This window comes from Ailuropoda melanoleuca, chromosome 2 (assembly GCF_002007445.2).
Source record: "Ailuropoda melanoleuca isolate Jingjing chromosome 2, ASM200744v2, whole genome shotgun sequence".
Lineage (NCBI taxonomy): Eukaryota > Metazoa > Chordata > Mammalia > Carnivora > Ursidae > Ailuropoda > Ailuropoda melanoleuca.
In genome coordinates, this window is record NC_048219.1 from 19,418,549 (window position 1) to 19,432,615 (window position 14,067).

General features: G+C 51.7%; 1 long non-coding RNA gene across 1 annotated transcript; it reads right to left on the reverse strand.

Moving 5' to 3' along the window:
- Nucleotides 1-214: 214 nt before the first annotated feature.
- On the reverse strand, nt 215-2,840 carry LOC117798164. The gene is made up of 3 exons (XR_004622854.1): nt 2,483-2,840; nt 1,699-1,783; nt 215-349 (listed from the first exon to the last, which is right to left on the reverse strand). It is a non-coding gene; the product is annotated as an uncharacterized LOC117798164 (long non-coding RNA).
- Nucleotides 2,841-14,067: the final 11,227 nt, after the last annotated feature.

Here is a 14,067-nt window from a genome sequence, read left to right on the forward strand (position 1 = left end):
GTGTGAAAAACAGGAACGGTAAGAATACAGGAGTCCTTGGGTTTCAGCCAGCTCTACTGTATACCAGTCCTAGCACGATCCCAGGCAACATGCTGGCCTTTGAGCCTCAGTCTTAATACCAGTAAAACGGAATGAATACCACCTCCAGGCTCATGTGCTGTCACGAGAGATACAATTTCCAGATAAGTCCTTGAAGTACTCAGCACTTGTGAACACACAGCAAGTCCTTCTTGAGTGGTAGTATCATTTCACCTTATTTGCTCTTCTAAACCCGCGTCTTACTTGAGACAGCGCGAAGGGAGGGACCCCCAAGTCCAAAGTCCTGAGGTTAGGCTGAACATCCCTTTCCCTGTGGAGAGGGACAGGGAGGGGTTACTTTCAGTTGGAAAGGAGGAGGCCGAGCTGACCACATGACTCCTGGACTCCTCTGCCCAGACTGTGTCCAGTGTTGCCAAGGGGGCACCCTGGCTGGGCTTGGAGCAGGCCTCTTCCCTGCACACGTCTGCGCACGGCTTCTGTTTCTGTGGTCTCCCAGCTGCTCAGCCTGCAAAGCTTGGGGCTTCCTCCTGTCCCCCAGGTACCAGAGGCCACTAAGCCCTGCTGCTTTCACTCTCTGTACCACCTCATCCCTCCTCCCTCTCCCCCTGCTGTTTGCAGGGCCTCCACTCCTCTGGTCTGGTCTCTCCTCCTCTAGTCACGACCATCACTCTCAGGCTCATATGTCTGATGCTGCCTGAGAGGGAGCAGGCCCTTGGGTAGTTTACAAGCTCTCGGCCTCACCTCTCCCACCAGCAGTTTCTTCATCTCTACCTTTGTTCCAGTTTCCTCTGCCTGACTCCCTCCCCTCCGTGTGCCATAGTGCTTCTGATGGCACAGAGGACCTCTGCAATGGGACTTCTGGAAAGTGCCCCAGAGTACCCCAAGAGAGAATCTTTACCCTTTGGTGTTTCTTTATGTGCTGCTGGTCCTGTCTGTCTTCCCCCAGATGGGGCACCTTGAGGATGGTGTCTGTGGTGTAGACACATGGGCGAAGGAGGGAAGGCAGGCAGTGATGAATGATCAGATGAGTAGCTAGCCTGCCTATGTCCTGCCAACACTTGCAGTCTTTCCTTAAGTAACTTTTTGATTTTGACACTTTCCGGCTCAAAGCCTCCATAGCTCCCTGTTTCCAAGCACGCCCAGTCTGTTGTGTATGCCTCTTCCCAGCTGTGGATATGTCTTACTCAGCCCAAGGGTCACACTCACCACCAGACTCCCTTTCCTTCTTTAGGCCAGCCCTGTGTGGGTCACTTCCCCAGGGTCAGAGGCATGTGAATCTGTTGCTAGCCTTATGGAGCCCCCAGACTGGAAAGGATGCAAGAGGAGAAATGGACTGTAGTAATACCAAGTGGAGTGTACAGGGATAAGAACGTGTGTGTGTGTGGGAGGAGAACTTGTACCATAGAGGAAGGAGAGGCAGTAGAGAGAGCTTCAGGGAAGGGAAGGGGGATGCTGAGCAGGGTTTAGAAGGCTGAATGGGAGTTCACCGCGTAGCTCGTAGGGAAGGCCATTCTTGGCAGAGGGAAGAACATGTGTAAAGACAGCAGACGGGCAGAGGGTAATTGCTGAAAGGAAGGAAGAATCCCTAGACAGCATTCAGAGACTGAGGGTGGACCCCCGGATTCAGACTCCTGAGTCCCAGCTCTGCCGCTTACTTACCAAACGTCACTGAGCAAATCCCGTCTCTCTGAGCCTCAAGACTCACATCCGTATAATGGGTATAACAGTTCCCTCCTGGATCGGCCTGAGGAAAAATGGATGTGTATAAAAGTTTATCCAAATAAACAGTCCTAATTCATGATGTCAAATCAAATGCCCCTCCTCTGGTCCAGGTAGCACTGGAAGACAAAGCAGAGTGACCAGAAAAACAGCTTTACTTTTTGCCCCACCGCACCATACCTGCCCAAACAGACCCCCATTATCTGCTTGAAATTCCATTTCTAGGTGTTGTCCCTCCGTAAAAGTTTTATGACCCTGTAGAGGCTACAGTTTTGAGGTAAATTCACGAGAAGCTATTAACACTGGATCAGAGGTTAGATTCTCAGGTGGGCTAGTTTATTTTGGGGGTGGCTGAGTCCTGGGAAACAGAATTTAACTCCAACCAGAGAGGGAACACCAGGGAAAGCCTAAAAGGCGTCTAAGCCTGGAAGGTTGGGAGGCGGGGGAGGGGAGACGAGGAGCTAATGCTGGGAGCAGGGCAGGAAGGTGCAGCCTGAGCCGCAGAGCCCCCGAGAAGCAGCCCCTGTGGATGGAGTTGAGAGACAGAGAGAGGAGATGAAGTTTCGGGGAATTGGAGCAAAAGAAGCTGAAGAGATGGGGCCATAAAGGCCCTCAATTGCCAGGTTATAGGACTTAAGACTTTATTCCGTGGGTAGTGGGGAGCCATGGAGGGTTTCTGAGCAGGGGAAAGGCGGGGAGAAATCTCCCCTCAAGCCTCCCTTACCCTGCGGCTTTAAAGAAGGCTGGGAGGAGGCTGCGGAGCCCTAGTGCTCGGCTTGGAGGGACCGAGGGCCCCCTTCACTCCCCCTCAAGCCCAAGCTGCGCTCACACTGGCAGCTTTGTTCCCTGGAGGCTGCCTTTAGCTCTGGAAGGAACTCGGACTTTTTCTGGGTCTGATTCCAAGCAGTTCCAGCCCCAGCCAGTCGGAGGAAGGGCTCTCGGGGGACTGGAGGGGCGGTGCCAGGTGGCCCGGCGGCCGCGGGGTGCGTGCCTCGGAGCACGCACGTGGGCTCGGGCGGAGCTCTGCTGGGCGGTCCTAGCTGCTCCCCGAGTCCAGAGTGAGTAAGGCACCCGGGAAGAGGTTGTTGTTTTTTTTTTTTTCTACTTCTTCTTTTTTTCTTTTTTGCCTTTAAAGGCAAGCGTCCCGGAGAAGAAGCTTTGCTGAGTCAGCCACCGCCGATGATGCAAGGGGGGCTGGCCTGGGTTGGGACGGGAGAGCCCCTAATCCTCAGGATGTTTTGCAACTCAAATCCTCCCAGGCTGCAGGTAAACGCGGTGCTGGACTCCAGGAAGGCCTGATGGGCCAAGCAGGACGGTTTTGTGTGTTTGATATTTTCATTCTGATTAGCACACCTGTTCAAACCACCTGCTCTCAAAGAACTGTTCAGCTCCCCTTCTTTATCCTTGCCGTGCCTTTCCCCAGGCCTCTGCTAGCGTTCTCATCAGGGCTGCCACCTGCTTGCTGATGCTGGGGGATGCAGGGGGAACATATCCCTCCTCCATTCTCTGCTGAGTGCCAGGCTTATCTGGACAGATGCCTCCAGGTCAGCTCTCTGAATGTCCCACAGGTTACCTGGCGCTCACCTTATTTACATCTAGACTCATCTTCCCCTCCCTCCCAGTCCCCACCCCAGAGATGGCTCCTCTCTCCACCAGGCGGGCCAAGGCAGAGACCTAGCATCTTCCTTGCCTCCTCTCTCTCCTTCATCCCCAATATCCAGTCAGTCCTGTGACCTCTATCCTTATCACTGGACTTCACCCACTCCTGTTCATCCCCACGAGCCAGCACAGTCTAGAACCCCTGTGTATGCATGCTCCCACCCACCACCGCACTGGTCTCTCTAAACCCCGGCCGCTGCATCCTTCCCTTGTTTAAAGGTCTTTCCAGGGCGTGCCCCAACACGGTTGCATCTCACAGACATAATGTGGAGCGAAAGAAGCCGTATACAAAAGAGTGTGATTTCATGTGTCCAAAGTTCAAAAACAGGCAAAACTTACCTAGGGGATTAGACGCCTCAATAATAGTTACCCTTGAAGGTGAAGCAGTGACTCTGAGAGGGGCTGGTATCGGGGCTGGGACGAAGGTAAGGCAGGATCAACATTACCGATGTTTTCCTTTTGCCCTGAGCTTTCACATGACTCAGGCACTATTGCTAATCCTGTCTTTATTTAAAATTTTGATATTTTGTCATCGTGGATTTTTTGCATTAATTTAGATTTTTAAAAAATCTCACATTGAAGCACAGTTTATCTTGATGACTGAGCTTTCCATACCCCTTAAATTTTAACGTGGAGGTGACTGCCTCACTTGCCATACCCTGGTCCTGACCCCGCTGGTAATGTTTTGTAATCAGGGTGTTGGTCACAGGGGTGTGTTCAGCTTGTGAAAATTCATTGAGCTGTACACTTCCAATTTTTGCGCTTTTCTGTATGCACAATTACAAGATTTCTTTCTTTTCTTTTCTTTTTCTTTTTTTTTTTTTTTTTTTTTTTTTTTTTTGGCTTAAAAAACCCAAATCTGGGGCGCCTGGGTGGCACAGCGGTTAAGCATCTGCCTTCGGCTCAGGGCGTGATCCCGGCGTTGTGGGATCGAGCCCCATATCAGGCTCTTCCGCTATGAGCCTGCTTCTTCCTCTCCCACTCCCCCTGCTTGTGTTCGCTCTCTCGCTGGCTGTCTCTATCTCTGTCAAATAAATAAATAAAATCTTTAAAAAAAAAAATAAAAAATAAAAAAATAAAAAACCCAAATCTTTCCATGGTTCCAAGGGAATGTCTACCTTCCACTTCCTCCAGCAGATGCGGCACCAAGAACAGGACAGGGCGCAGACTGGGACTCAGTACATACTTGTTCAATGAATGAATACAGTATCATCCCAGTTAATTTAATTCCCACAAGAACTTGATGAGATGAATGTTTTTCTCTCCTATTTTCTTTTTTAGATTTTATTTTATTTATTTATTTGAGAGAGAGAACGCGAACAAGGGGAGAGGCAGAGGGAGAACGAGAATTAGACTCCCTGCTGAGCTGGATCCCAGGACCCTGGGATCCTGTTGGGATCATTACCTGAGCTGAAGGCAGACGCTTTCACAAACAGAGCCACCCAGGCTCCCCTCTCTCCCGTTTTCTTAAAGAGACAACAGAGATTCAGGGAAGTGAAGTAATTCGCCCAAGTCAGGGAGTAGGTAGCAGGTAGTGAACCGGTCGGTAGTAAATGTCAGTTCAGCCCCTCGATGAAAAAAATAAACTAACCAAGGCTCTGAGGAGCACCACTCATGGAGGTGACTGGCCCCGCACCAGCACCAGCCTCGGACCTGGGTCTGGCGCTTATCACTTAGATTACAATTTATTTGAGCCTTATCTTTCCCTAGATAATGACCTCTTCTGGGCAGGGGCTCAGGCACTCCTGTCTTTCCCTGTCCAGCTAGTTACTTAGCACAAGGAAGAGGCTATAAGTGTTTAATAAAGAAATGGAGCAAGGAATGAATGAATGAGGGGTCTGTCGGTGATACGGGGTGAGCAGAGCACCTTGGGGACAGATCAGCTAGCTGTGTGTCTTTGGGCATTTGACTTGGGCTTTCTGAGTCTCCATTTCCCCAACCATAAAATGAGAGTCTCAGTACTTACTTCAGAGATTTAGTGAGAACAGGAAGTGAGAACATGGTTGTCAGGTGACTAGCATATAATAAATACTGGAAAAATGGTAAATAGGATTAATATTGCCTGCGTTTTACATTCACAGAGCCTGATTTGCTTCAGGGTGGCAGGAATCAACCTGTTTCAGTTTCCATGTATTGTTTTCTGGGGGTCCCTGGAGTTGGAAGGAGGGGCCCTGATGTAGCCCCCAGGGTTTTCTTTCTCTAGCCTAGGGAGAGGGAGAATGCTGGAATAGCCAGGAAGTTGGCTTCATGGCCCAGCCCCACCCTGCCGGTGGCCCGTCTTCGACAAGTTGCTCTCTCTGGGAGCCTCAGTTTTCTCTCTGTGAAATGGAGCTCAAAATAGTCCTGAGCCTGCGGGGCTCGGGGGGGGGGGTTCAGTGACTTGATCCTGGGCCCGGGGCCCAGGAGACTCTCCATTAAGGTTGACACTGAGGAATTAATCTGGCACCCTCTGGTAGGAAGAGCAAGGAGACCCGAGGGTCTCAGCCACCCTGAAAAGTCCAAGGACTGATGGAAAAACAAGTAAGTAGCTTGGCTGGGCTCTGTTTTGCTCTTAGAACCTTATTCCTCCTGAGAAATGAAATAACATTGTCCTTTATGCTGATGCAACTTTTTAAGTGCGCAAAGGAACCTTCCCACACATCATTCCTTTACCCCTCACACCTTGTGCGGAGGGCAAGACTAGATTTATTCACATTTCCATGGGGGGGTTGAGGGAACCGAGGCACGCAGGAGTTAAAGCCACTTGCTCGAGGTCGACCGAAGGAGGAATTTGGTAGCACGTTGGAGGTATGAAACCTGGACCTCTTGCACCTTGCAGCTGTTTGGATCCAGAAGCAGCATGCAGCTCATCCCCCCAGCAAGCAGCTGTGAGACCCAGCAGGTGTCACATTGTGCTCACCCCCTCCCCCAGCCCCCACCTGGATGCCACCTGGCAGTCACACGCACCTTCATCACACGCACCTTCATCACGGAGAAGCCAGCTGACTCACCCTTTATACCAGAGCTGACTCACACTTCAGAAGGGGGAGAGTGAAAACCAGTTGAGAGCCCGGAGAAGCCCTCCCTTCCTCCTTGAGGCTTGAGATTCATGCCCCAAATCCATGGCAACTTAGCTCTGTAGAAAGGAAAAGTAATGTGGGCTGGCTGGGGACAGAGATCTCTGTGCTCAGAGAGCGGTGGTGGTTCTGGTCCTCGCTGGGCCCTGCTATGGGTCTGCTGGGTGATTTTAGACAAATCCTTTTCTAAGCCTTTCTAAGCCTCGGTTTCTTTCATTTTGTAATGAAGGGGTTTTAACAGGTGCCCTGCTAGGCCCTTCTGGCTCTGGGTTGAGAGACGCTGTCATTAGAAGTCATGTGTAGGGACAGTTCGCTGCATGCCAGGCACGTGGCTCAGTGGTTGGCATGGACTTCTTTTCTTTAATTCTTCTAAGCAATCCCAGATGTACGGTGCTACCCCATTTTACAGGGAGGGCAACTGAGGCACAGTTCCAGAGCAATGTGCCCCAGGTCAGGCAAGGAAGCGAGTGGCAGATCTGAGAACTGAGCCCAGTCTGTCCCTAGAACTCTCATAAATTGCTCCACACCTACCCCGTTGATCTTGCTAGACCTCATTTTTCTCATTCAAAAAAAAAAATGTGGTAAAATATACAGAACGTAAAATTTACTGTTGTAACCATTTGTTAAGTGTGTGGCTCAGTGGCATTAAGTCCTGTAATGTTTGTGCTGTTGGGAAACCATCACCACCCTCCATCTCTGGAACTTTTTCATCTTCCCCAAGGCAAACGCCTTGCCTGTTGGACCCTCATTCCGAGGCGACCAGCTTTTTACTTTCAGTCTCTATGAATTGGACTGCTCTAGGGACCTCAGAGAAACTTTCCTCATCTTTAAAACTATGCTAATAAAAGTCAAGGGTTATTTGATCCTTCTCTCAGTGGTGCAGTTGGCTCAGACTTGGATTTAAATTTCCAGTTCTTCCATTCAACAGCTGTGTGCCCCCAGGCAGTTTGCTTCTGTCTCTGTGTCTCCCATTTCCACATCCCTGAAATTGGCCTAAAGAGCCCTGCCTCCTGGGGCTGTTGGGAGGATCACAAGAGACAATGGATGAAGGCGTTTGGAAAGTCCAATGCCAGTTCTAGAGCTTGTCATGTGTACCTTCTTCCTGGGGCGCTGGGACTGAGACCCTGGCTTAGATTTATAGATATAAGAGCTGGAAAGATAATCAGATTGTACATTTCAACCTATTTACACAGGAAAAGACTGAGGCCCAGAGAAGTGGAAATGACTTGTCCAAAGTCACACATGGACATCTATGCATCCGTATGCATCTATGCCCTGGGCACCGTGCCCTGCGTAAGGCAGGTGCCCAACAGATATATGCTGCTGAGGCTGGAAGGTGGAGGCCGCAGCATGGAGAGAGGGCCTTGCTTGCTCGGCTGTGGAGCCCTCCACTTAGGCAGCTTGCATTCCATCCTGTGTACCTGGTTTTGTTTTGTTTTGTTTAAAGATTTTCTTCATTTATTTGAGAAAGAGAGAGAGCGCGTGCACAAGCAGGGGGAGTGGCAAAGGGAGAGGGAGAAGCAGGGCTTGATCCCAGGACCCCAAGATCATGACCCGAGCCAAAGGCAGATGCTTAACCGCTGAACGGACTGAGTCACCCAGGCGCCCCCTGTGTACCCAGTTTTGTAAGGCGGGTGGCTGGTAGAGCCTCTGCTTCTAGAAAGTGCTGGGTTGTTCTTTTTACTGGTTCCCAGAGGGCTGGCCTCGTGGTGGAGCGTCCCTTCTTTCTTATACTCATAGAATAGAGTAGTAATTGTTAGGAATTTCTGGTTGCAAGCATAAATGCATTCACGCCAACTTCCACCAACAACGGAGAACTCACGAAAGGCTCCAGAGATGCCCCACAAACCAGGAGCAGAAAGGCAGTTGGGCGCTGACACCGCTTTGCATGCAGCGAGACGGCTGCCACCAGGATGGTCTGTGTCACTCAGCCCTGCTTTATTCCTCTTCCTCTGCCCAGACAGGCATGTCTCCACACAGCAGATTATGCCACTGCACGATGCCAGGAGATACATGGGACCATTTCAATGACCCTCAGGCAGACTTGACTGTCTCCTGGTCCTGATTGTAAGTGTGTAGACAAGGGAAGCCCATGAGCCCAGTCTGGGTGAGATGTTCATCTTGGGTCCAGCTGGCTGTGGTCAGGTGATTGGGTCATAGAGCACATTGCAGGCTGGCTGGGCTCACCTCTGTGTGGGGGTGGGGCAGAGGAAGGTGTGTGATTCCCCACGGAGACACACAGGCAAATGTGTGCGTCTGTTAAAAATGCTGTGAAATGGAGATATACATTCATGGACATGGAAAGAAAGTCCAGATATTTTTGAACGATAAAACAGGTTATAGAACAGCACGCTTATCACATTTTTCTTTTTTTGTTTTTAAAGATTTATTCATTTGAGAGAGAGAGAGAGAGAAAAAGCAAGCATGAGTGGGGGGGCACAGAGGGAGGGGGAGAAGCAGACTCCCCGCTGAGCAGGGAGCCTGATGACCCCAGCTCGGTTCCAGGACCCTGAGATCATGACCTGAGCCGAAGGCAGATGCTTAACCTCAACCGACTGAGCCACCCAGGCTCCCCTATCACGTTTTTCAAAGTAAATATGCATACGTAATGTAATTGAGTCTCTATACATACATGCTAAACGTACGTTGAAATTATGGGTAGTAGAGGAAGGGGTAATAGTTTTTTTTTCCTCTTGCGTAATATCTGCCTCTTTCTGATTTTTTTCTGAAGAATGAGTATCAGTTGAGTAATGATACAACAAGCCGTACAGGGCCGCAGTGTGTGCCAAGACATTTACTCGCTCACTCAGTAAGGACTAAGCCTCTAGTACGTGATGGTGTCTGTGAAAGGCACACAGCGTCTGGCCGGCGGCAGCTGAGGCTCTGCCTTGGTGGGGGGCTTGGGGGGGCACACGGGGCACTGGGAGCTCAGACACAGGTGCTTCTATTCTAAGGGTCTACATACATTCTGAAAATCTCGGAAATGCAAACGCTGCAGGGTCTCAGCTATCTATTGCCGGGGAATGGAATAACGACTCCAAACTTAGTGGCTTTGAACAGCAATGATGTGTTATTTCTTATGATTTTGTGGATTCGGCATTTCTGCTCCCCATGGCGAAGCTTAATTTACTCATGCGGTGGCATTCAGCCGGACGCCGGCGGGGGCCGTCCTCTGCACGCGGTGTCACATTCTCCGCTGTCTCCAGCAGCAGAGCCCAGGCTTCCTTACAGCATTGTCGCTGGGGCCAATAAGGAGGGTTTCACGAGGACAAGCCCCAATGTGGAAAAACTTATCAAGCCTGCTGGTATCAATGCAAATCATTCTGAATATAACTTTCTTTATCTAGAAGTGGCCCTAATAAAATCAGCAGACATGAAGCCAGTGCGATGCAATGTGTTTCCATCCCGCTGACTCAGGCTGTAAGAAGGAACACAGTGTTGACAGCTGAGCTCCTGACAGTGGAGATGAGGTCACTGTGTCCTCACTGGGCGGTCGATCGGGACAAGGGCTCTGCTTTCCGGCCCAGTGTCTGCGGGTCTTCCGGTAGTCACAGGGCACACGGCCTCACCTGCCACACCTGCCACACCTGCCACACCTGCCACACCCATCTTGGGTCTGCCCTTTCCCCTCTGACCCACTCCGAAGGGCCCGATGATTAAGGCCTGGACCTGGCCACCTTTGACTAATGAGAGTTGTAAGGAGAAGCCTATAAAGCAGGACCCCACGTCCTTGGCGTTGAACAGCCAGAACCATCCCTCATGGCCTCCAAACTTGTGACCTGGGGGTCACCTTCCTGTGTGGTAGCAGGGGTCCTGGACTAGAACTGGCCAGCTTCTTTCTTGTGGTGGAGCTGGCAACGGAGGTTTTCGGAGCCTCAGTTTCTTCCTCTAGAACATAGGGGTAGCAGAGCTTTAAGGGTTATGTGCTTTCTGTATGTCTGATACCTGTCACTCTCACGGGATCCTCAAAGGTTGGGAGTATCCTGCCCACTTTACAGATGAGGCAAAGTGAGGCCCAGAGTAGGGAAATAACTTGCCCAAGATCATGCAGCTCATGAGTAGCAGAACTGGAAACAGGAGCTCAGGCCAGCCTGGAACCAAAGCCCACGCAATCTCCTTTCCAGGCTCTGTAAAGAATCGGGTGAGAAAAGCGCGTGCACGAGAGCGAGAGCTTCACCACGTGCTGAAGAACATCTGCGATCGCAGTGCGATTTCAAAGCCCTGCTGTCAGCCGGCTGGACTGGTAGCACATTCTCAGTGGGGGGATGGCTGGGCTGGGGACCCGCCTTGGAGAGCCACATTTACCACTGGATAGACGCTACCACTTTTGTGTGTCCAAAAAGGTGCCTGACTTCCCAGCTATGATTCTACTTTGGTCTGCTCTCCCCTCAGAAGGAGGCAGGGCCCTTCACTTGGTAATCACTACCATTCACGTATGGAGGTATTGCCCTGGGCTAGGTGCCCTTTACATGTACCCGGTGCCTTTCCGCAGTCCATGCCCACAGTGATTGTGTACAGAGGTTCTCTTGGGATCCCATTTGCTGGATGGGGTGCTGGGGCCCAGGGAAGGTAGGTAACCGGCCAGGGTGGCCGTGTTGGGTTGCAGGCCGACTGGGGATCCCACCCCTCTAACCAGGCCCTGGAGTGAGGTGCTCAGGGCTAGACCACCAGCATTGACAAACCTCTTGTCCTGTGGTCCCCAGAGCCTCTTCTCAGCCCTGGAAGACAACCAGAGCAAGGCCATTCTCTGCCTTACAGATGGAGAAACTGAGGCCCAGGGAGAGGAGGAGGCTTGCTTCCTCCACTGCCCCAGACTGCTCAGTCCAGAATGCTGGATGGGGAAGCAAAGCTTGCCAACGATGTCGGACTTCAGCCTACCAGCTGCAGCGGCCTCAGCAAGGCCTGGGCGTTCCTTCCACGGAACTCAAGGTGGGGCAGGATGAGTAGGAGTGAGCTGAGAGGTCAGGCCAGGCCAGGAAGAGGAGAGGGCAGGTCTCTGGGGGGTCCTGGGATGAGGAAGGGAGCCTGGAATGGGGCTTGGCTTGCGATTACTTATCAAAAGCTTTAAACAGGGGCCATGTGGGAGTGTGGAGTTTGGGAATCAGGGTCTTCCGGGTGCAAAGAATGTCTGTGCTGCTTATGAGAATGGCGAGTTTGGGCAAATATTTCCCTGAGCCTCAGGTGTAAAAGGGCTGAAGTGTGATGGGTTAGACTGTGGTATCTGGAGCGCTGCCTGGGTGAGATCCCGGCTCTACCACATGCAGTGTGGCCCAGGGCAGGGGTGTTTGCCTCTCTGGGCCTCAGTTTCCTCATCTGTATGATGGGCCTGGTAATAACAATACTTACCTCACCTGGCTCTTGGGAGGATTTAAGAGCCTAGCAACATAGGCAGAGGGCTTCAAGCAGGCTTTCCGCCTAATCGGTCTTTGCTACCATCATCATCATCATCCTCATTTACCTCAAAGGATGTTTGGGAGGGTTTAACAGGGCTGCTGGTGCAAATGGTCTGACGCAAGCATTATCAGATAATGACTGAACAGGCTGACAGGTGCTATGGTTTAGGTGGTGGGAGGTGCTGTGAAATTCACAGGAAGGACATAAAAGTTTTGCCTGGCTGGGTAGAAGGGTGTGAAAAGCTTCCTGGGGAAGGAAGTGGCATTTTCTGGGCTTCAAAGGATGTATGGAAGTCCCCAGGTAGAGGAGGGGGCAAGTAGAGAGATGAGTTTGAGTGAAGTCTCGGGCAGTGAGAGGGGACCATGAGCGGTTTTGTTGGGCTACATGTTTGGGGTGAGGGGCAAGGCATGAGGCTGCACGGGGCACTGGGTCCCGATGGCAAAGGGCTCAGAATGCCTTGTTGGGGGTTTAAACTTGATCCAGTAGGTGGGGGAGTTCCTACTCCTGTCTACATGGCAGAATCACTCAGGACACTTTAAAAAACACAGACTTTGTGGGCCCATCCAGCCATATTCTGAGCAGCGGTAATCACGAACGGTTCAAGCTCCCCAGGAAATGCTGATGCCCAGACAGGTTGGGAACCGCTGCTATGGGGAAGGGGTATCTCTAAGCAGGGATAGGCTTCGCAGTGATACCAATCCCAGACCTCCAAGATCGGAGCAGAGAGCTTGATAGCATAAGAGACCCCTTACTCAGACCCCCAGCCTCTTCCCCCTCTCTAAGAGAGTCCCACCTTCTCATGGCCACATTTGTCACCAGAAATGGACCCCGGAGATGCTACTCCCCTACAGCCCTCTGGCCTCAGGCAAGACAACCTTCCTTCCCACCCATCCATCCATCCATCCATTAGACACAGTTCTTGATCTCCCTCACCATGTGCCCGGCATGGTATTGGGTCCTGAAGGTACGGTGGTGAGGACAGCAGACTCCACACCCCTCTACAAAACTTTCCATCAGTCCTGCTTCCCTTAGCCGGCTGAGCATGGAGTGCTTTGTCATCAGGAATGTGGCTAAGTACAAGAGAACTAGGACAGGAAACCCACCTGGGGTGGGGGGGGGGGGCTCAGACAGAGACAGCAGCAGGGCCCAGTGGCCCAACCTCCAGACCCCATGGCTTCCTGGTTCCGCCTTCCCACAGGCCCAACCTTCTCACCCATATGGCTCAGGCCTTGCCTGCTGAGCTCTCAGGCCCTCCCCACGGTTCCCCGGCCAGGAGGGTCCTGGTGCCCAGGGGAAGGGTGAGCTGTGCAGTCCCCTTCTCAGCCCCCAGCATACGAAGAAGCCAACAGCCTTGGATAAGGCCTGAGCAACTCTTCTCAAGGGCAGGGTCAAGGAGCATTTCCTCACAGGGGTAGCAGAAATAACAAACACGAGGAAATGACAGGGATTCTGGGGGATTTCAGAGCACGCAGCCCGGGTACAGGATGGACCCATGCAGAGAGATGGGGTTAGAACCTTGTTGTGGCAACTTCCTCCCCTCCCCCTTGGAGCCGTCTCCTTGTGTCTTCATGCTTTTATTCTGTTCTTTGGGTTCCTTACAATCCTTTGCCTGCTCCAACCCCACCCATGCCATCAGCACTGTGGGTGCTGCCATGTCACTGTCCCACTCTCTCACTCTGCCATTCACTCGTTTCTTCCCTCATTCATTCAACGTATACGTACCCCGTGCCAGCCACTGAAGATTAAGCTACAGGCAAGATACAGCCCGACGTGGAAATCCCAGCTGGGCGGGTAAACAAATACAATGGAACAACCAATACAATGTGACTATTGCCACCGTGAAGGGTTGTTTTTTTGTTTTTTCTTAAGATTTTATTTTTAAGTCATCTCTACTTCCCAACGTGGGGCTTGAATTCACAACCCCGAGATCAAGAGTCACATGCTCTTCCTGACCGAGCCAGCCAGGCGCCCTGCCACTGTGAAGTTCTGCACAGGGTGCCAAAAACCAAGGGAGGGGGGCACCTGGGTGGCACAGCGGTTAAGCGTCTGCCTTCGGCTCAGGGCATGATCCCGGCGTTATGGAATCGAGCCCCACGTCAGGCTCCTCCCGCTATGAGCCTGCTTCTTCCTCTCCCACTCCTCCTGCTTGTGCTCCCTCTCTCGCTGGCTGTCTCTATCTCTGTCGAATTAAAAAAAAAAA